We start from the raw sequence: 22,052 nt of genomic DNA on the forward strand, positions 1-22,052 counted from the left end.
CTAAGACACATACACACACACACACACACACACACACACACACACACACACACACAGAGGCACTCTACTGTAGGTGTCATAAGGGACAAGAGAGACCAGGCTGGAGGGTTGAGGCTGGAACCAGTCTGTGGCGTCTGTCTCACCCAGAAGACAGTGCGGTGCGGTACGGTGACACAGTGCAGAGAAACTGTCACACAGGCTGCAGATCACGGCTACACTGGGCTGGGGTCAGCAGAGCCTGTCACGCCTATTGATGAATCCTCTCCCGTGCCTCCCAGCAACAGGAGTCTTCTGGCATCAGAATGCAGCAGGGGTTAGAACCTTGTCAGGGGCCATCTTGATCTGCTTTAAGCAGAGCAGCCGAGACCAGGGCAGACACTTCTAAAATTATACAAGAAAATAAACAAACAAAAACAAAAAAAATGAAATGGGGAAGACTGTAGGGCTCAGCTGCTGAGAACCATGCAGGCTGGTTTGTGTTAGTACAGAGGAATGTGCAAACCACACACGTTTTTGAGTTAGCTAGCTGTAATAGAATTAGATCCTGGAGTCATAATGAGTCATGTTAACCCACTCTGAGTCGTTGTCTCTACACCATATACAACCGTTGCTGTGAAATGTCCATAAATAAATGATTTCATTCTCACAGAGTACTTTAAGAGGGTGTAGTATGGTGGGCCTCTTAGCAACTCTGCATTCCTGTTTGCAAACAGTTGGCTCTCCGTGACATTTGGAGAAATCAGCTTTTTTTTCCCGTGGCTTTCACACTATCCCTGTGTTGATAGGGTCCTCCGTGGAAGCCAACTTTAGTGCCATCATAATGAATCACCCAAACAAAAGCCCATTTTATGGCCGGGGATTCCTGTCAGCGCGTTGCTCCCTCTACAGCATAATCATCATACCTCTCACTGTGTTATTGTTACCATGTAGCCCTGTGGCTAATGGACAGTAGCAAAGCAAATCTACTCTTGGAGCTAATAGAAAGAACTAACCAAACGAAAGTGCAGTGATGATACAAGGGACCATCAGCTGAACACATCCAATTATACAGTGGCTTGTGGACCATTTGTGCTGCGTGATAATAACTGAACTTGTACAAACACGACCCGAGTTTCCTGTCAGGCAGATGACATTTCAAACGACCAGATTTTTTTCACACAACACACAGCACTCTAGGTAGGAAGGGGAGGCCTACTCTTTATCACGGCTCTGAGCTAAGGCAATTTATTTGCGCCCCTGGGTTCAATATTTAACAGTGTTTGTGCCATCCAAACCCTTTCCTTTAATCAGACGTGCACATGCTCTGACCTTCCTTAAGAGATATCACTGCTATGACAACTTTATCATTCTAAGTAGCAGAGTGACACCCCAGGTCCACACTGAAAACGGCTCCCTCACTCTCCAGTTATTGCAGTTTTTTTTTGCCTTCTTTGATTCAGCTTTTCTTACCTCTCTTACCTTTTCAAAAGTAACGTGATTGTGTAAACACAAAAAAGTTTGTTTGAAAAAGAGTTTTTTCCAATTTTAAGGTTAAACATTTATGTATGTAAATGTCAGTGTTATGTATGTGCCACATCCCTTTCCATAATAAAGTCTGTGATTAAACAGTGGAGGTTAGCCTCTTTATGAGTCTTTATTTCATGAATGAATCTTTTTGTGATTGATTCAATGCCTATTTTGGCACAAGGATTAACCTATGCAGTGCTTCAGACAGCCTAATATCACATTTATCATAGCAGCACTCTGGCCACAGCACATCTTCTTCTAATGCTGTAGAGGCTCAGGATTTAGCACGCTATCCTAGCTCATAGCATGGCCCCTCAGGCCACAGAACTCATTATGGCCAGGATGTGCCCCCATAATGCCAGTGCAGTGGCTGTTTACTGTTCTAGAGATGTACCCTCATGTCTCTTGGATTCTGTTCCCCTGTCTCTTCTTGTACTCCTGTACACTTCCTCGCAGTGTAATCTTTGTTCTTCTGTTACAAACCCCCCCCCCCCCACCCCCTCCAACCGCTCTGTCGGAAGAACAAGCCCTCTTGCCGACAAAGAAGGGGAAAAACACAGAGCCACCCACTGTAGAGTGCTACATTTAAAAACACTATTTGAACAAAAAATGACAGAGAAGCTGGAGCAGCAGCCATTAGTTTGAGAAATGGGCAATAGTGAGTGTTGTGCGCGGCAGATGGAAAAGCAGCAGGTGCCGTGGTGTGATGGGACCTCCACTCGCATCATGAGCGTTCCGGAATGATGCCGCCTGACAGGGAGGGGAATTAATGTGTCGGCAAGTATACTTTCTATCCATTAGCAAATCCTTCATTTACAAACACTCTGACTGTACATTTGGCTTTTCCTCTTTTGACACAAGAACATAGGGGGGGGGGAGAACGAAGAGAGGTAAAGGTCACAAGGCTAGCTAGTCCAGCTCGATGGCTTAGCTCCCACTGATGGGACCACAAAGGACTGGATCTCTCTCTCTGTCTCTCGCTCTCTCTCTCTCTATCTCTCTCTCTCTCTGTCTCTCTCTCTCTCTCTCTCTCTCTCTCTCTCTCTCTCTCTCTCTATTTCTCTCTTTTTTTTCAGCCTGGAAATTTCATGCATAAGTAATCCTGATGCAGATGTCTGGAATCCATCAGAATGAACACACTACCCAGAGCTCACAGGGGGAATTAGTGCCGATGAATAGAATTTTCTCTACCAAATTACTGAAGAAAAACACACGAGGGCCGTGCGTCGAGCCTGATAACGCACCTTCTTAGCAGCCGCTCCCCCGCCCCTGCCCTGCTGCCGGGTGCAGTGGGACCATCTGCCCCCCCCCCCCCCCTCGCTCTGAGAAGACACAGAGTAACCATCCCATTACAACCCATTACACCACTGCCCCTGCTCAGGCACAAGTTCCTTAAGGAAATGAACATGGCCTGGAAGTCCATATCAGGCTCTCTGGTCATTACTCACTGCAGGGAGGGCTTCTAGATCCTTCCCACATTTCATTAGTTCAGCTATGGAAGAGCTGAGTCCACTGTGGTGTTTCAAAAAGTACATTTTCGGGGGGCACTGTGGCGCAAACAGTAGCCCCGACCACATTCGGGCTTGATGCCCATGGAGGACACAGGTTCGAATCCAGCTCGATGTAATTTCTCCAGTCCACTCCCCACATCTTCTCCCTTTCATTTCCTGTCCCACTCTTCACTAACCTATCATTAAAAAAGGCATAAAAGCCCAAAAACAAATCTTTAAAAAAAGAGTACATTTCCACACAACCATTGTCTGTTTTGGGGAGGGAAAAGGAGAACATTGGAAAAAAAGACATTCTCTTGTCTCTAAAAAGCTGCCATCTTTTCACACTCAATTCAAACTCTGAGCTGGGATGTGAGCACTCGCTCGCTCTGTGAGAATCAGCTCTTTTGAGTCAACTCCAATCCTTTAAAGGAAGTCGGTGAGAAACTGAAACGCTTCTGCTCCAGACTCCCACAGCCTGACTGCCTCCACATAGGACCCAGATTAGCGTTTACTCCTCAGTGTCTACTACCGAGGAGCCTCTCTGCATGTAATGGCCAACCCTGAGTGTGGCCCGCGCATGACCGCGTTCCCTTCACACTGAAGCTCTCAGTTGCACATCTCTGTAATACTGCCTGCTTTAACAGATGGGCGGTTTATTTAATACAGCGTTCATTTAATGAACCAAAGCACTGAGGTGCGGCAGCGACTTAGTGAAGAGAACTCATCAGGAGCATCGTCTGACTTCTTTGACATTTGAAGGGAGTGCTCACGGCGCTCCTGGGAATGCTCAGGGGGCGGCAGTCTTCCAAGGGAATGATAACACATCAGATTCAACCTTCTTCAAAGCTTCAATGCTCAGATGAATTTGCATGTAAGTGGTATGATCTGTAGGATCTATGTCGAATTCATAACATGGTTGATTAGAACCTCGCATCGTAATGCTTTGAATTCCACTGTGGGATTTAAAAATATTTTTTAAACTAATGACCAGCAGGTACCGGTATCTGATCTAAATGACTGACTCGCATGAAGTAGGAGTAGAATGTAGAAGTAGAAACCAATAGCAATTCTGACAAAAATGATAGATGATGAATACAATTGAGTTGTAGTTCCTTATAGTTTTGAGATTCTGAAAATCTTCATCTGTTGAAAACACAATACGGCACCCCAGATGATTTGTATTTATTATCTAAAACAGTTACTTGTATTAAATATGACTTATAATTTCTGTTCATTAGTGTTATCTTACATTAATGAAATTATGGAGTTAAATGATTCATTTAATGAAATCAGGAGAATGCTAGCAGGTTACTTGTGAAGACGGATAACATGTTCCCATGCGAGGCTGGTTATGCACTTTTTTGCCTATCAGAGCGATGGTATATTCAGAAGCTAATTACGCTGTCCATGAGGGCAGTGTACGATGACTCCCAAGGGGGAGGGATTCTGGGCCTCACATCATTTAAAGATAGCCACCATTTCTGCTATTTTTTAATTGAACTGCTAAAAAAACTTAATAGCTTCCACCCAAGCATTCAGCCAGTCAGAGATAACAGAGCACATTAACTTTCAGTAATTATTTCACCATTTAAACTCTTAGGGTGAAACACCCTGTGTCTTTAAAAAAAAAAGAATGCCTAAAGCTGGTGTTGAAGACTGCATTCAAATCAGCATAATGGACAAAAATGTGCATGAGAAATGAGCTACGTGTATTAATCAATGCTAATTTCTCAAGATGATCCACTGTAATTGACGGTATTGAACAGGATGGGGGGGGGGGGGGGCGGGGGGGACATGCCAGGGGAGATTGCCTGGGGAGTGATGTATATCTTATGACAGGCACGTTTTTTTTTTTGCCCGCGTGTTTGTCTTTAAATCAAATTTCTGCCCAAGCAGCCCGCTAACTGATTTCATTGAGATGAATGAATGAAATGTAGGAGTCTATAAACTGTAAGTGATCACATTGGATTGAAAAGCCTTTATTGCAAGCAGGGGAAAGTACTTTTAATCTTGCTATTGTGTTTAGTAAGCCTTTGACATAAAAAGAAAACTATACCAGTATTGCATAGTGATTTATTTCTTTAATTTAAATGTCTGTGTGACACTTGATAGGGACCTGAGATGAATGACATCCAAAGCATTGCTCTTTAAATAGGTCTCAGGAAAACAATCCTGCCACAATAAAAAAACGTCCCCCGCAATGAAGTTTTCCTGACATAAAGGAGCTAATGTGCAGGGAAATTCATTGTTAATTATAGAAAATCACTGTTATATTCATAGTCTGGGATGTTTTTGAATGGAGTAAGAATCAAAAATCATGGATGATTGAATAAGATGTACTTGTAACACTGCATAACCTTTCCTGTCTATAGCGTCAATGACAGAAAAGGAATGTAAAGACGTTCTGTGTGCTGACTGTCAAGTGGCTCTGATAAGGATTGATTAAGAGCATCGATTTATGGTAAATAATTGAAGTCGTTTGTGCGTTATTTATGCGTTGTCTGCACACCGTCCTAGAGCTGCAAAGCCAGATGTTGACAAAAGATGATGTCATTCCAGTGGGGGGAGAGAGAGAGAGTCTGAGACTGTGCCTGGAGGGATTGGCTAAAATCAATGTAATGTTTACAGCTCTATCCGTTCCCACATGAAACACCACCTGGGAATCACATCAACCAAGTCTGGGGCTTTGCTGACACTTTCACCCCCAACCCCCTCACTTAATCTTTTTCACTGTTCAGGAGAAAAAATCTTATAAGAGTTGCCAGCGTTTCTTTTATCACACTATTTTTTTGTCTTTGTGATGGTCACGCTGCTTTTGAATGCTAAACCTCCATGGCCAGTCCTGTGTTGATGACGAGCTGGAGGGCCTGGGAAGAGACAGCGTTGTTATTGAGCAACACTTTGCCTCACAGATCACTTGTTTGTTCTCGGGTTCACCTCCCCCCTAGTGGCTTGCACCAGTCTGCATGGGGAAAATGGCTGACCTTGCAAACCCTTCCGGAATCCTCTTACCACCTGATCTACGTGGCCCTGCGCCAATCTCGTGGGATTTTCACATTGATCCCCACCCCCCTGTTGAATGTGGTCTGCCTCAATGAACACATTCTCTGTATTTCTCTCCCTTTTCAATCCCAGAAAGTTTTATGTATTGTATATTTTTTTGTACTTATACCCAGTGAGAGTGGGAGGAAAATAGTACTAATGAAGAGCCCATACTAAATCAGTTTTGTATGCTCATTAGGATATGATGACATTTGAATGTTGTTTTATTTCACAAATGTGATGGGCCCATTTGCAAAGCACCTAGCTTCTTTAAAGTTCCCTTGTCTTGATAGAGTGGCAGGCTTTGCACACCTGCAAGAATCTCTGCATGCATAATAAGTGGGCTCAAAGCATTGATCAAGTCTAATTGAGGTGAGAATCCTGTTTGAGTGTGACAGAAATGAAGACTGCATTGTCGACATCTGCATATCCTGTCCTGGGAATTAGAAGCAACGGAGAAAAAAAACATGATCTTATTTTTAAAAGTGGTATTTGAAGAATTAAATGAATAGATTTGTAGACATAAATTTAATAAATAATAAATACATTCTCCATTGAACAGCTCTTCAAAAACATACTTCAGAGGGCACTGTAGACCCACACGTGCTACAAAGTTGATCACGATCCACAAAGTAGGGTCCTTAAAGGGTGGGTATATTTTCCTCTGTAATTTTATGGTCCACTTGATCTGCCACGGCGGTTTCCAGGAAGGAGAAAACATAGACATTGACAGGCAGAGCCGACTAGGAGAAAAGGAAATTCATACCTTTAGACAGACAAACAACAGTGTCTATTGAGTCTGAAGGCAGAGGGAGACATGAACAATGAGAAGGCTTCAGTGGAACACCTATGGAGTGAAGGCCCAGACAATGGAGACGGGGGCACACATGAATTGTTAATTGGCCCTTTCAAAGACGAGGCTGCCTCTCATCCCACTGAGACCACATGGGCGCACACAAACACACACACACACACACACACACACACACACACACACACACACACACACACACACACACACACATACACTCTCCCGTCCTTGTCAGGGAGCTGTCAAGTGTGCCATTGGATGACCCCCACCTTTGCGTGCGTTTGCTCTTTCATTAGCGAAATCAATATTCGCCCATAATGAGTTCTTTTGCGTCAAAGTACAGGGAGTGCCTCGGCTGGAGAAAATCAACAGCTAATGTGCTCTCTGGCCACTCTCCGTGTGAAGGCTCAGCACTTCCCACCGCGCCCGCCGCATGCAAATGGCCCCGGCCGGCCGGCACCTACCTTGAGGATGCCTTTCAGCCGACGTGGCGTGTGTGATTGATACCGTCACCTCCGTCACTGCCTCTCCTCAGCACCACGGAGGATGTGCCATGGGAGGAAACGTGGGCATGTGGGTACTCAGAGCAGACGAGGGAGCAAATGTTGAAGATGATGGGGGGGGGGGGGGGGGGGCGAGGGGTAGTGTGGGTGGCGGCGGGCTGGATGGCTGGATGGGACAGGGAAGGGATGGGGAAGAGGATGGGGCACAGCCCACATAATGTACTCAATAAATCAAAGATACTGAGCAGAGGGTTGTGCGTGGCATGAAGAATCGTGAGGAATAATGCACATCTGCTATCTCTCTCATTTGCTGAGGAACAGTCATCCGTTTTGGGGAGGCTCTCTTATGTTCCAATAAGTTTGTCATTTAGTTGAAAAACAAGCAGGCACAGGCACTTAACAGAAAGCTATGACAATATTTTTAGTTTGAGGAATCGAATTTCCATAGTGTATTCATACATCAACCTTGACAGGCTAAACAGGGGGAAAAATCCGCTTATCAATGCAGGATTTCTTCCTTCATTACTTACAGTCATCCACCTCCTCAGCCTGCAAGGAGTGGACTTGCCTCTCACAGAGAAGCCTAACTCTCTAGCTACCCTTCACCTCTACAGGCAGGCCCTTCATGGAGTAATGGTGTGTGTAGAATAGATAAAGACTGAAGACGTTTGGATGAATGTATTCCTTGATGTTATTTTTGAGTAGAATAAAACCGCACTCTCAAGCTTTTCTCATTGCTATTAAGACCAGTTTATTTCCAGACGCGTTTCGGCCTAAGCCATCGTCAGTGACACCCCGAAAAAGCATTTATTTTTTGGAAGTAGAGCACGCCTATCCCTACTAATTCCTTGATGTTTTTAACATGACATTATGCAGTGGTGGTATTCTGGTATAACAGTAGATACTGTATAATAACAACCAAGACAATGCTTAAGATGCTATTCAGAGTCAGTCAAATACAGACAGTACTGAGGGAGTCTAGAATCGTGATATCCCCTGGTTTTGACTCTGGATGTCGCCATTGTTTATACTCCATTTGAGGTGCTCAAGAGCTTCAGTGGCTGCTGGAATGCCGTGAGGAGTCTGTCTGGTCATATGATCCAGCACTCAATACTGCCCCTTGCCAGCCAACCGTCTGCGGGGAGGGAATCCTCCAATAATGCTTTAAAGCACTTCCCCTGGTGGGTGAGTCACACCGTGCTCAGTAATCAATTCTCATCACTGTGGCTCCTCCGCCTGTCTCTCTGGCCACAAGGACCCTGCTCGCGGCACAACCAGGGGAACAGATGGAGCAGCTAGTTCGGATTTATCGTTGCATTACCGACTTCTAGTGGCTCCCCAGCAACGCCGTCCGATTCTGCTCAAAGCACGCACACACACACGGCCACCAGGCGAACCCCTCTCTCGTGCCGCAAGCGAGTGAGGAAATGTCCAAACACTAGTGGGGGCCATGTCAGTGTATTGGCCTTGCATGCTGTTGTACGTTTGACCCCACCTCAAAGCTGTGTGCTGTTACTGTTTTTAGTTTTTTTTTTTGGCAAGATGCAATCCTTCTGTTCAGATACTGTATACAGTTTTTAAATAATTATCTATGAACCAAAAAGTGAGTTCACAAAGAATTATAAATTCAGTGTGCCAGTTTTGCCTGTTTCATAATGCCTCCGATGATGCAGCTGAACCCACTGAACTGCTGTAGCCTACATATATGCAAATTGAGGTAAACTGTAATGATGAAATATCGATTAAGAACAAGAACACACATACTTAACACAAATTCATGCCTCCTGGCTGATTAAATGGAGCATGCATAATGTGGTCCTGAAGAAGTCATTTTTGGAGTCAACTGAGTGGTTGGCATTGTGTGCCTCTGATAACTTCTCTTTTCACAAACACGTCCATTCTCTCACACAGCAAGATGTTAGCATTGCCTCATGCATTTCTATTGTGTTTGGCTGGTTCCTGTGTAGCGGGCAGACATGTCTGAACTGGGAATGAGGGGCAAGGCGGCGCAGGCCAACACTCCCTGAATAATATGCGCATTGACACTGGGATAATGGGACTCGCAGGCCATTCAGTACGACTCATGTACCCTGACCCCTCCACATGGCCCTGCCTGTTGGCAGCGGACAGGTCTGTTGACCCGGCATGCGCTGATAAATGCCACCGGGTGCCAGCATGGAGGGGGCATCCCTCCCCTAACCAGCCCCCGACACTCACCCTCCCACCCCCCCCCCCCACTCTCCCCTCCCCTCCAAGCAAACACAACACCATCCCCCACACTGCCCACCCTTCTGGATGCAGTCTGGATTCGCTGACAGGCCCATCCGTCAGGCTTCCTCTCGGCCTGGCATCTTGGGCGGAACCTGGGGGATAAGAGCGGCGGCATGGAGAGGCTCCAGAGGCAGCTGTGATGACAGGCCAGGCACAGAGCAATTAGCCCGCACTATCTGTGGCACAGTGGCCCCACTCTGCTCGTCGGGCCTGGCCGGTAATTGTGCCATTTTGGCCTGGTACCCCACGGAGCATCGCAGTGTGTGTGTGTGAGGGAGGGCGAGACTAGCATGCTGGTTCAGGAGATGTTTAGGCTGTTAACTATTAAACAGGGCATACAACATTTAGAGTATGCTTCTCTTTCAAGAAGTGTTATTGGAGGTTAAGTTGTCAAGAGCAGTGTCTATTAAAGAGAAGTTAAACGGCCCGGGGAAATTTCTTTTGCCAGATACTTTTTAGATAAAAGGAAGAATTTGACTGGAAGATTTAAGGAATCTCATAAACAATTCTCTAAAAAGATTGCGCAGCCCTATGTAGGCTAATCTCTATTTCAGGGAGCTGCAGCTGGGATTCACTCCTGGAGTCTCAGTGTTCACAGAAATCATTGGGGTTTTTACTGTACCTTTTTACTTTACATAATTTGAAGGATCTGTGGTGCATTTCCCCCATGAAAATATTTATTCCGATTAACACAACAGAGGTTAGTAATTGCAATAGGGTTGTTTGAAAGTGGAGTGTGCCTGTATAGAGTGTTGATATCAATGTGCTGACACAACTTCGACCACTTTCAGCTCAAGTACAGTTGCAAAACTCAGGAACGGTTCAACATGTTTCATTTCAGTTAAATCCAAAAATAATTGTGCATGCTAATTCTCTTACTCCACTTATGCCAGTCTCAAGGAGGCATCAGGAACAGCATTTTAAGCCATTCCCCACCCAAAAGAGCCCTCCTGCTGCTTGGAGACTCCCACTGTGTGAGCTATCTGGCTGGGCATCACACCAGCGTTAGGATGCAGGAGGGATCCCCGGAGGTGATCTAATAGATTCCTACCTGCGTTTCTCCAGGAGTCGGAGGAGTGCATTGCTCTCCAGGTGGGCTCGTGGGGGGCAACTCACAAAGTCCTAATGAATAAAAGAGAAGACGGAGATAGATTTGTATATGAAAATCAAAACCAAACGTGGAGGCTGTCAATTCCACTCACCCAAGGGGACGCCACTGCAAAGCCATCTTTTATTCATTCTAATTAGTGCGGAACTAAATTAACTTCCCTCATCATTTCCACAGTGAGACACACATCAGTAATATGGGCACACACTCCCACCCATCCTCACGGACACACACACACACAGAGACACACACAGACACACACACACACACACACACACACACACACACACACACACACACACACAGACACACACACACAGACACAAAACCCTGTATATGAATATGCTGACAAATTCAGACAAAAGACAAAGCCGAATCGTGGCAATATCTGAGAGAGAGGGATAGAGAAAAAAAACAGTGGATTTATTAATTCTGAAACATTTGGGTGGTAAAAAAAAAATGTCCAGTTCATCAAGTGCAATTACCAAATCAGAGTATTAATAGGCTCCAAAATCAAATCAGCCTATGATTCATCTCCGTGCCATCCATCAGCTTGTCCAGGTGGACGACCCCCTCACATGGGGTGGGGAGGGGGGAGGGGGGGTTTAAATGTCAGGCCTGCTCTGTCATACTGAGTGAATGGAACCCTAATGAGTCTGCCAAAGAGAGGGACAACTGAGATCAATACAGGGCCATCTCCATGCTGTCTGTCCTCAGACCACTCAGGCTCCATCTCCGGCCATTCCACTGTCTCAGCAGCGACCGACAGCAAGCGCCTCTGCAGTCCAGTGTCTACATCTGCGTGGGCTTCCTTCCTGTACGGCCGGCCCTCAAAGGAAACCTGGGAGGAGGACAAAGGAAGCCTTTTGAGGAGACAAGTGTGCCATAATGGACCGATTTGCTGCTCGGTTTTATTGCTCAGAGTGCCCTCTTCTCGGTGCCTGTGCACAGAGGCTGAGGGGAGACAGACGAAAGGTCTCGGATCATTAGCCACCTCGCATTAGAAACGGCGCATCAGTTGCCATTTATCTTGTACAGATATGGCCTGCCATCCTGCGAACGTTTTATGGGTGGACATTTAGAGAGAGAAAGAGCTCTATCAATAGCCTGAAAGGCTGATTAGTATGTTTAAAAGAACACGGATGTGGCTGATCGGGGTGGAGCATGGCGGATACACCAACACCCTTCCCCTTTCACTCGCAAATAAGATTTTATTATTTATTTAAGGCCCCTGTCAAGATGAGATTGTTTCAGCGTAGCTGTAACTCCGAGCGGTCGCCGTCAGAAACCGGAGTGTTTCTTTTCAGCTGATAAGATTCCCTCCTGCTGAATGTCAAGGCAGTGATAGGCGTAGGTGCGGTGGGGATGGCCATAGATCCCTAGACGACTCCGAGCAGCCGTCTGGTGTGCTTTCCTCAATTATGCTCCATCATTTAGGGGCCTCTGCCTCGCCCCGGCTGCCATCAGCGCCTGGACTTGGCCCAATAAGCACCCGGGGCTCAGATGGCTTTATCAGCGCAGGCTCTTGGGAGGGGGCCGTAATGGATGTGCAGAGGCTCTTTAGGGCTTTCAGTCTTTGGTCCCCCACCCCTCCCTAAAACAACACACATCAGTCAGTCATCCAGCTGGGCTTTACTGCCGTCAGGTCCACACACAGGCCCCCTCAGGACAGCCTTATTTGAAAGCAATGCGGTCCAAAAGCTCCTCGTTAGTTTTGTGGTCAGTGAAGGGATGAACACACAATAAGGTGTTCTTGAGGTACTGCAAGGAATATAATCTATTTAAGTAAAACTAAGAAGGTGTTTCAGTGGTACTGGACATGAACACAGTCGTTTACGTGAGGAGTCTGAAGTGTGGAGTTTGCCCCAGTGGTGTTCCTAGAAGTGATGTGAAGGAGAATGCTGCTGATTATGCAACTAAACTGGGTTCTGTTGATGGAGCTCATCTCCACATGCCTGTCTCCTGACGGAGTGCCACTGGGTCCATGAGAATCATCTTGTCCCGTTAGACTCTAATTAACTCTTGGAAATGATGGGCTGTAGGCGTGCAGCCCTCACTCACTGAAATAAAAGTGTTTCTCTCAGCAGTGAAAGAGAGTGCAATAGAGCCTCTCCTCTCTCCTCTCCTTGCCCCTCTCCCTTGTGCAAGCCTTGGTTTATGTTGTTTCCCCCAACTTATTCAGACTGATTTGAATAAAGTGCCCGAAATGACATGAATTATTGATTAAAGTTTGAAATTTAGGAGACAAGCAAATGAATCATCCCCTACAGTGAGCTAGGGTGTTATCTATTAATTAACCATGGACTTGTGTTTTGCTTACAGATCACTATGCCAGAAAAATGTGCTTGGTACTCTTTTGCATGCTTTTCAGTATGTGAAGAACAGCACCTGTGAGAGTAAAGAGGGTTGAGTGAAAAACAACCTAATTAGCTCTTAATATATTTATAAATGAAAAATATGAAACATTGTTTTTTTCAACAATAAATATTTGGTGCTGAAATTCGGCATTATTTATACAATTTAAAACAATACTTGAAATAGATAAACGTTTTATTTCCCAGGTAGCAACAGAGTTCACATAATGCCCTCATAATAGAGGTTGTTGTTGTTGTCATAGATTTCCATGTTAGCTCTGGACATCTGGTGTTGTGGTCAAACGGACACTCTGGTAGCACTCGGTGCTTGACATTTCAGCACTTCAGGTCATCCATACATACATTTTTATGAGACTATTAAAAGAAAACACATACATATTCATGAATTTATGTAATTCATGTTCATGTGCTGTAAAAAATATACCACAGCATTGTTCCACACATAATAAAAGCTTTTCACAAAAGAGCATGAAAGAATAACACTCCAGAAGGGCCATGGCTTCTCCTTATGTGCCTGTGTGTGCAAGTGTGTGTTTCCTCCTTGTGTTGATGTGTATATGAACATGTGAGTGCGTGTTTCCTCCTCGTGTGGACGTGTATATGTACATATGAGAGCGTGTTTCTTACTTGTGTGAATGTGAATACATGTGTGTCTTTCTTACTCATGTGGACATGTGGATGTGTGCACGTACATGTAAGTGTGTATTTCTTACTCGTGTGGATGTGTATATATACATGTTAGTGTGTATTTCCTGTTTGTGTGGATGTGTATACGTACATGTGAGTGTGTATTTCCTGTTTGTGTGGGTGTGTATACGTACATGTGAGTGTGTATTTCCTGTTTGTGTGGATGTGTATAGGTACATGTGAGTGTGTATTTCCTGTTTGTGTGGATACGTACATGTGGGTGGAGTTTGTGTGGTTATGAATGTACCTTTGATGTATACTTTCACACGGATGTGTGTGGTTATGTATATAAATCTTTGGGTGTGTGTGATTGTGTGCATCACACTCTGTATGTCTCTGTGTGTATATCTGAATGTGTGTGCCATCGAGTGTGTGTGTGTGTGTGTGTGTGTGTGTGTGTGTGTGTGTGTGTGTGTGTGTGTGTGATTGTGTGATTGTGTGTCTGTGTGTGTGTGTGTGTGATTGTGTGTCTGTGTGTGTGTGTGTGTGTGTGTGTGTGTGATTGTGTGTCTGTGTGTGTGTGTGTGTGTGTGTGTGTGTGTGCAGTACCAGTGCACTCCGGTGGCCTGTAATCTTCTTCTCTCCTCTCATCATAAGGTGAGTCAGAGGCAGTGGGCAGAGAGAGAGGGCATCTTTTTAGTTCACAGAACACAAAGACGTTGGCCGCAAACTTTACTTCCTGTATCTTTTTGAACACTGCAGGATGAAAGAGCCCAGTCATTGACTCCAGACGCCATGTTTGTTCAAACAAGAGCATAAGAGGATGGTGGTATCACAGTATCATTCTAGTTAAAAGAAAAAACATACACACACACATGCACACACACACACACACACACACGCACGCACGCACGCACACACACACACACACACACACACACACACACACACACACACACACACACACACACACACACACACACACACACACACACACACACACACACACACACACACACACACACACACACACACACACACACACACACACACATTAATGAAGAGGACAAAATTGGCTTCTGACTCTCGAGGCAAGAAAAACCTATTATGCCACACCTGGATAAAATCTCACACAATTCGTTCTGTGCAATTAATATTCTACTTCAGTTACAGTTCCCTTTGGTTTTATAGTGGGGGAAGTTGTGCTCATCCTTGTAAGAACTCTGAGATCCATAACCTTTCCCATTTTCCTGTCAAGCATGAACAAGTGTGCAGCTTTTCAAAACCAAATGCACAGTTTGTAGTAAGGCAAGAAAGAGCATGGCACTGCAAAGCCCCACTCGCACAACAGTGGCTCATTTGCGGAGATGAAAGTTTTTGCAGTTTACTCCCTGTTGGGGCAAGGAGAAGTCTGCTGAAGTGTGGGCTTAGCTTCCTTTGCATCCCCCTGCACCAGGAGGGAGAGATGAGCAGGTTTCTCCCATAATGAATTAACTGAGTCGTTTTATAAAGCAATTAACTCGCAACAGAAAGTGCACACCATCCATAAGGCTGGGCCCTGGATGGACAGACCTCATTAGTCGCAGGTTCTCTAATGAACGCGCCTCTTTGCTGCCACTCGCTGGGCCCGGCGAGAGACCCCTCCAGCCCCCCATACGCCTTGTTCCACAATCCTCCAGCCAATCAGCGGCGGGTTTGGGGGGGGCTTATGTCCTCCCAGGCCGCGGGTAAAGCTGGGCCTCTTAGCCATTTGCGGCTGCACTGGACCAGTTCCCACTAATAGCGGGCGGCAATTCCCAGCGTCCTCCCCGCTCCAGCAAGAAGCCCACTGCTGGGACTGAGACGAAGCATGACAAATTAGGACCAACAAAAACACACACATATCCAGAGAAGTTTGTAAATGTTGCTGGACAGTAGAGCTGATTGACTGGCTATTTAAAGTTTTAACAATGAGTTTCCTGGCATGAGGAAGGACGCTTCAGGGCTTTTCGTTATTGTGCTCATTTTCATTAGGAAGTAAAGTCATTGTTCTATTCCATTCTTGATGAGTTCTTCTTTTATGTAGATTCTGTCATCCACTAGTAGACCCGCTTTTGTTCCTGTTTTTGTAAAGAGCTTATTGGGAGAAACCAAAGGATGATTTTACCACTACATAGGCAAACTCATGGCTGGCACTGATTAGAACAAAATGATTGAAAAATGTAAAAATGAAATCCAGATATATGAAAATACTGATGACTTGTTATGAAAACCTTAAACTCTGCAAACGTTTGCGAAGGGGATGGAAGACATACAGTATATTTTCTTTTTTTACATATTTTTTTTCAGTGCTTTTCACATTCTCTGGTCCTCTGTGCTCAGATACAATTCCGTCTTTGATCTCATAATACACCAAATTCCTCTGATATTTACACGGAACATGGTTCTCGCAAGGGTCCCATAACCAACACTCCATAATGCATGGCCGAGAAAACATCAGAAGTATCGTATCGTCTTACTGTATATTCAAGGGGGATTACTTCATAGTATCTAAAAACAACTCAAAGCACTGGTAAAATGAAATACCATAATACATATAAAGAACTTCATTGTACATGTAAGATATTGACCTAAAAAAATAAAGGTTCTTGTTTCAATATCCTGCTTGTGAGAAGATATGAGAACAATATTCTTATCTTTAATTTAAGGCTACCTCACAATCACACCTGCAATAGCTTGTGTCAGATGCTCTTATCTAATCATTGATTGGCTCACAGAAAAACAGAGTTGGAATAAGTTGTAATCTTGTTTTGGGGAAATGAATCACATTACTGTTACAGAAGCTGGTGGAAAAATGATGACACAAATATTCAAGCCTAAATCCTATTTCTCACCATCTAATCCATTGGAGTTGGGTGGGTGGGTTGCTTGTTTTTAGCCTCGCTGTTTGTTGCCTGCATCGGTGTCTTCAATTTATTCAAAGACTACGACTTAATTTCCCATGGCCATCGATTTCGAGCTTTGCCACAAGGCAATGTAAAAGCCTATTGATTCACACTTTTGCTCCGTGCTTTGCCCCCCTTTTCCCATGAGTCACTCCAAATGTGGTGTGTGTGTGTGTGTGTGGGAGTGCGGGGAGGAATGGGAAAGTACAGCACCGTGCACCGAAGTCTGTGGTCTACCCCACCTCCAAAGACTTGGGGAATGTAAATGAGCAGCTCCATCTTTGAGCTCGGATGCACTCCAAGTTCAGAGCCATGAAAATGAAGTCGTCTTCGCTGGTTAGCACAGGGCCACGGAAGTTGATGCCGAAGTTGGGAAACTGACTTGCGGATCAGATGAGCCCACAAGGGTTTGGCCATCCTAAAATATTTCTGCATGGGCTTGCCAGTAGTGCCTCTATATGGTTCATTTTGTTTCTACTATAGTCTTCCATCCGGTGAATAACAACATATTTCCCCACTTTTCACAGGTGGAGCCAAGAGGAGAGCTGCTGTTCTCTACAATCGTCTGATAACGGGATGATTATGCAGGGCTGAAACGCACTGGACTGAATTGTTCTCCTTCACTTGGGCTGCCCACATGCTGACACACGAGCTGCCGTCGGAGTGCTGCACAGGTACGTGTCCGTTTGATAAAGAGCTTATCACGCCGCCTCCAGTGCTACACCCATTCTGACCTTCACAGCAGTGCTAATTGCCTCTCAACGCCGTCCGCAGACTTTGATAGGCAGAGTGAAATGCGCACGGCCATCTCTCTACAATTACAACACTTAACCTTGCCACCCTCTCCACACACAAAGAGTTTCCTGGCTTTGGGCCTCTCGATGGTTTCTCCACCAGTCTGGGCTGTGAACAAGCGGAGAGATCCGACCGACCCATGCACCTCAGGAGGAGAACACTTTACCCCCTCTCTAATCAACTATTGGGTTTGGGAGTTCAACATTCCTCTGTAATTGTTTGGACAAATTAATACACTGGCTGAAGACCCATTGAGTAAACCGCAGTATGTTGTCTGCATTGTTAACCGTGATAGATGTGTTTTAGCACCACACTGTAGAACTAATGAAAAGTAACCACCACATCAAAAACGCTCTAATGATTTGCACATTGTGCCTAGAAAACTTTATTGAACATTACTGAATGGGTGATGCCAAAAATAGGTCTGGTTTTAGCCTACATTTCCATATTAGGAGTGTTTTCTTTTTGATCATTATAAGTACATGTAAGCACCCATTATCAGTTCAATACATCGAGTTGTCAAATGATTTTATCTGTAGGGCTGCATAGGAAGGGATTTACAATCGGCTTCTATTATGACATGTTTTGCCACTGACATGTCACATTTTAACCCGTCTCAGAAAAGAAAATCTCAGGGATGAGAAGCAGTAATCTTTTGTTGTCCTTATTTTCGCAAGAACACATAATTGACCACCGATCAACCCAGCGAGAATGTTCTGATGTGCCGTTGTTTGAGAATCTCCGCAGGTGGTGGAGGAATAAACAACAAGCCAAGTCCCATCAGGCACAGCGGCCCGAGCACATTACGAAATGAAACAACTTCAATCACATCATGTAGAGATAGCATCCCACTGAACCCTCCTGCTCCATTCAAATGGAATTAAACAAGACATTATTTCATGTCTGCTAACGACTTGTACTAAACAAAACAAATGTCACTATGTTAATTAGGCGCTGTCCTTTTTTTTGAAGGAGGTGATGTGGCGAGAATAGGATCTCACTACACATTTTCTTTCAATCAGAAGACCAGAGGCAGGATGTAGAAATCTGGAGGTTTATTATTGTAATCAATAAGCTACAATAAGGAGATGGTCCATGGATTAGCTCGATCTCATTGTATGAATGGTCTGCAGGCCATTTTAAGGCCTGTCAATTGTGGGGTGTGTTCTATCTGGTTGTCTGCCAAAACCAATCAGAAATAACTATTCCCTCTTCTCTAACTCCTCTGAAACCTCCTAGGTGTGTGTGTGTGTGTGTCGTGACAGGCACCCCCTGGGACCCCCTCCTTTCTTGGAATGTGCCTGTGTAGTAACTTTATTGCTCCCTCTAACATCAGTGAATCATTTCTATGGCTGAGTCACTGTTTTCCCAACTAGTCTGCCTTCCCTAAGTGAGACTTTCATACAGATGAGTTAATCCATGTTCATCTAAACATAAAATAGATCCCACATATCCCCCCTATGTGTCTAATTGACACACAAAATATTTTATGATATCATAGAAAGTACACACTATCAATACACTTGCAGAAATAAAAGCCCATCCTAACGTCTACACAGCAAAAACCCAATAACTAACCTTATTTTAAACATCTGTAAATTTAAACTATCAATACGTGTTCATACGAAATTCCATTACACTCCAATATAACATATTATTGTTCCTCCAGATTAACACACATTCAACAATTATAAAAGACCATCGGGTCAGTCCCGAATGGTTAAGGCACATAATATGATATACAACATGTGAAAGCATATAAAAAGAAAAAAACATAGATCTTGTGACAACACATACTTATACTCCAATAACTTTTCTAAGAGGCATATAACTGTCCGTATCCCGTATCTTACAGACACAATTAGAATAAAGTACCAAAGTACCAAAATCTTAAATTTTCTAAAACACTTCATCATTCAAAAAATCATTATAGCAATAAAATCGAATCATCCCCAGACAATTTTCCTGGAGAAGTCTTCTTACGCAGAACGGCAACTACTCTAACAATACCGAACCCCCCTATGTATACAACATATGTGATCCCATTATATAAAACTACAGCGCACTAACCACCATCCCATCAGTCTATGAATTGTCCAGTGTATGTATTCAGTGTATATTGTATAACTACCGGTGTGCGAAGTCTTCAGCTTCTGTAAGCCGTCGAAGGGCAGAGGTTATGGCTGAGTTTTCACTCACGACCATCCCGCTGGCAAGGCAGGGCCAGCACTTAACCCTGACGCGTTATTTGTTTTTTAATTTTTAATCCAGGATTTATGTGGTCTGGTCACCCAGTTCCCACACATCACCGTTGGAGTCAGGTTTGCCTCCTGACCCATCTTGTTCTGAGCTGCACAATACCTGTAACAGTCCTTATCTTTTGCACATGACATTGTTAAACCAACTTTATTATCGTCCAAATAATCAAACATCACAATCATTTAAGTGAACCTAGAGGCTATTGCCCTTACTGCAAGGAAATTAAAACAGGGAAGACCACAACACACCACTGCTATGACCATGTTATGTGTTGCATCAGTTCCCTTCCCCCAATGATAAAAAGCATCCATTCACTGCAGCATTTCCATAACCTAACAGCACCTCGCCCAGGTCGAGCTGCTGCAACAGAATGCTCCCCATTTTAACCCTGATACTATAAATTGAGGTAGTCCCACCACCTTGTATTCCTGAAATTTTACAAAAAGTTAGTACAATATTACACATTAGAACCTTGACTTCTCACCACCATTGGCTGGAAGCTCTTTTTGTTTAAAACCTTCACCTATACCCAGTCTGCTGACTGGACCAGTCCATATGAGTCCACCTGTGTATATGTAATCTCAAAAAATTAGAAACAACAGATACACATCATTTCCACACACCCTCTAAACATGCTCTAAAAGTGTGTTATATGATTGCCAACATTTGCAGTACGTTTATTTCATGCTTCTCATTAATTCTTTATTGTTATGCTAAAATCATTGCTGTAATGTTAAAAATATAATAATGTCACATATTAAAAATATACTTACCCTCTCTCAGTTTTGGTCCTGTCCTCAAACATTCCTCAATCCATCATATGAATCCATTCATATCTCCCATACCTTTTCATATCTATGTAGTACATAACTACCTATACAATTACACCTTCCATTGTAAAATATTACCCAAAAGTTTTATCGGTACTCCTTTTCTCTGATTATAGATGCTACAAACATAGCATTATACAAATTTTATTTTCCAAAAATTCCCATAAATAAAATGACCAAAAACCCATAAATCTAATTTTCTGTAACCTCCCCCCTTACACGCTTAAAACTAAAAGTGTGTGCACATAAACAAGGCAGATAACATGTATGGAATTACCATGTGGCCACAATAGTAAGTCCATAATTTACCAAGCCTGCATTTTAACCCACTTTGAAATACACTTGGTCTATTCCCCTGACCTAATGTCATCACATATATACACAATATAATTACCTACTAAGCTTGACAATAACTGAATTACTGAGGACACTGTTTTGCAAGACATCCTGCACACGTGGCTTATCAAAGCATAAAAGCTGACCCCCCTTAGTCACATAATAATAACAAAAGGACTTATACTGGTGTTCACAATCTGTATACTACATCAACCCTACTCATACCAAGATTTATCACTAGTAAACTTAAACCTAACAGGGCATTGCATTCCTTCCTCATGCCCATCACACACTGAAAGTACAATTATTCATAGTATACCTTCCTTTGATGCCATTTCTGTTCCTAAACCAAAACCACTTATCGTAGATATTACAGCCAAGCCTGTAAGAGACACTTAAAACCACATATTTACATACACTTTTGAGGAGTTAACACAAAACCAAAACAATTCCTCATGCAGATCTTTAAATATAAGCCATTTGACACCATACTCAAACTGGCCTGCTTCTAAGTTTCACTGACGCATGCGCAGGGGAACCCCTTCTCTGTCATTCTCCACCCAACTCTATAACTAAGAACACTGATATGAGAAACTTTCCATACTCTACTCTTTTTCTCCTTCTCTCTTTTGTTATTGTATCTGTCCGTTTTAACATGTCTATCTTTCAAAATATAAATGGATATCCGGTTAAATCTGTTAGTGTTGGTGTTGAGCATAATCTAATCTTTTAAACCCTCAACAATCCTATCTATATAACATATTGTAGCTAGTCACTATTAAAATGTATAATTTACCCTTAACCTGTGTATTTCTGGTGTAACAACAGTCTAAAGGACCATAGTATCACCTGCAGCTTAGCTCTCTATCAGCTTGGTGTGGTGTGGGAAGTGCTTGAAGAATCATGGTGAGGCGTGGTGTCTGATTAGTCAAAGAAAATCCATCCGAGGTACACTCAATTTCAACTCCCATACGGCAAAACACATAGTGCCCTAACAGATTAATAAGAGTATGATTTTAAATCAATATAGGCATCCTTACTTTCTTCCCACTCACTTCAATTGACACTAGAGCTGTTAAATTCCCCAAGCCGCTTTAAAACTGCATACCCCCGTACAGGGAAACTAGACCCCCGGTTTCACCCATTTGTGGCTGAGCATATCCCCGTCCTAC

This window comes from Sprattus sprattus (assembly GCF_963457725.1).
Source record: "Sprattus sprattus genome assembly, chromosome: 8".
In the NCBI taxonomy this organism is placed as follows: Eukaryota; Metazoa; Chordata; class Actinopteri; order Clupeiformes; family Clupeidae; genus Sprattus; species Sprattus sprattus.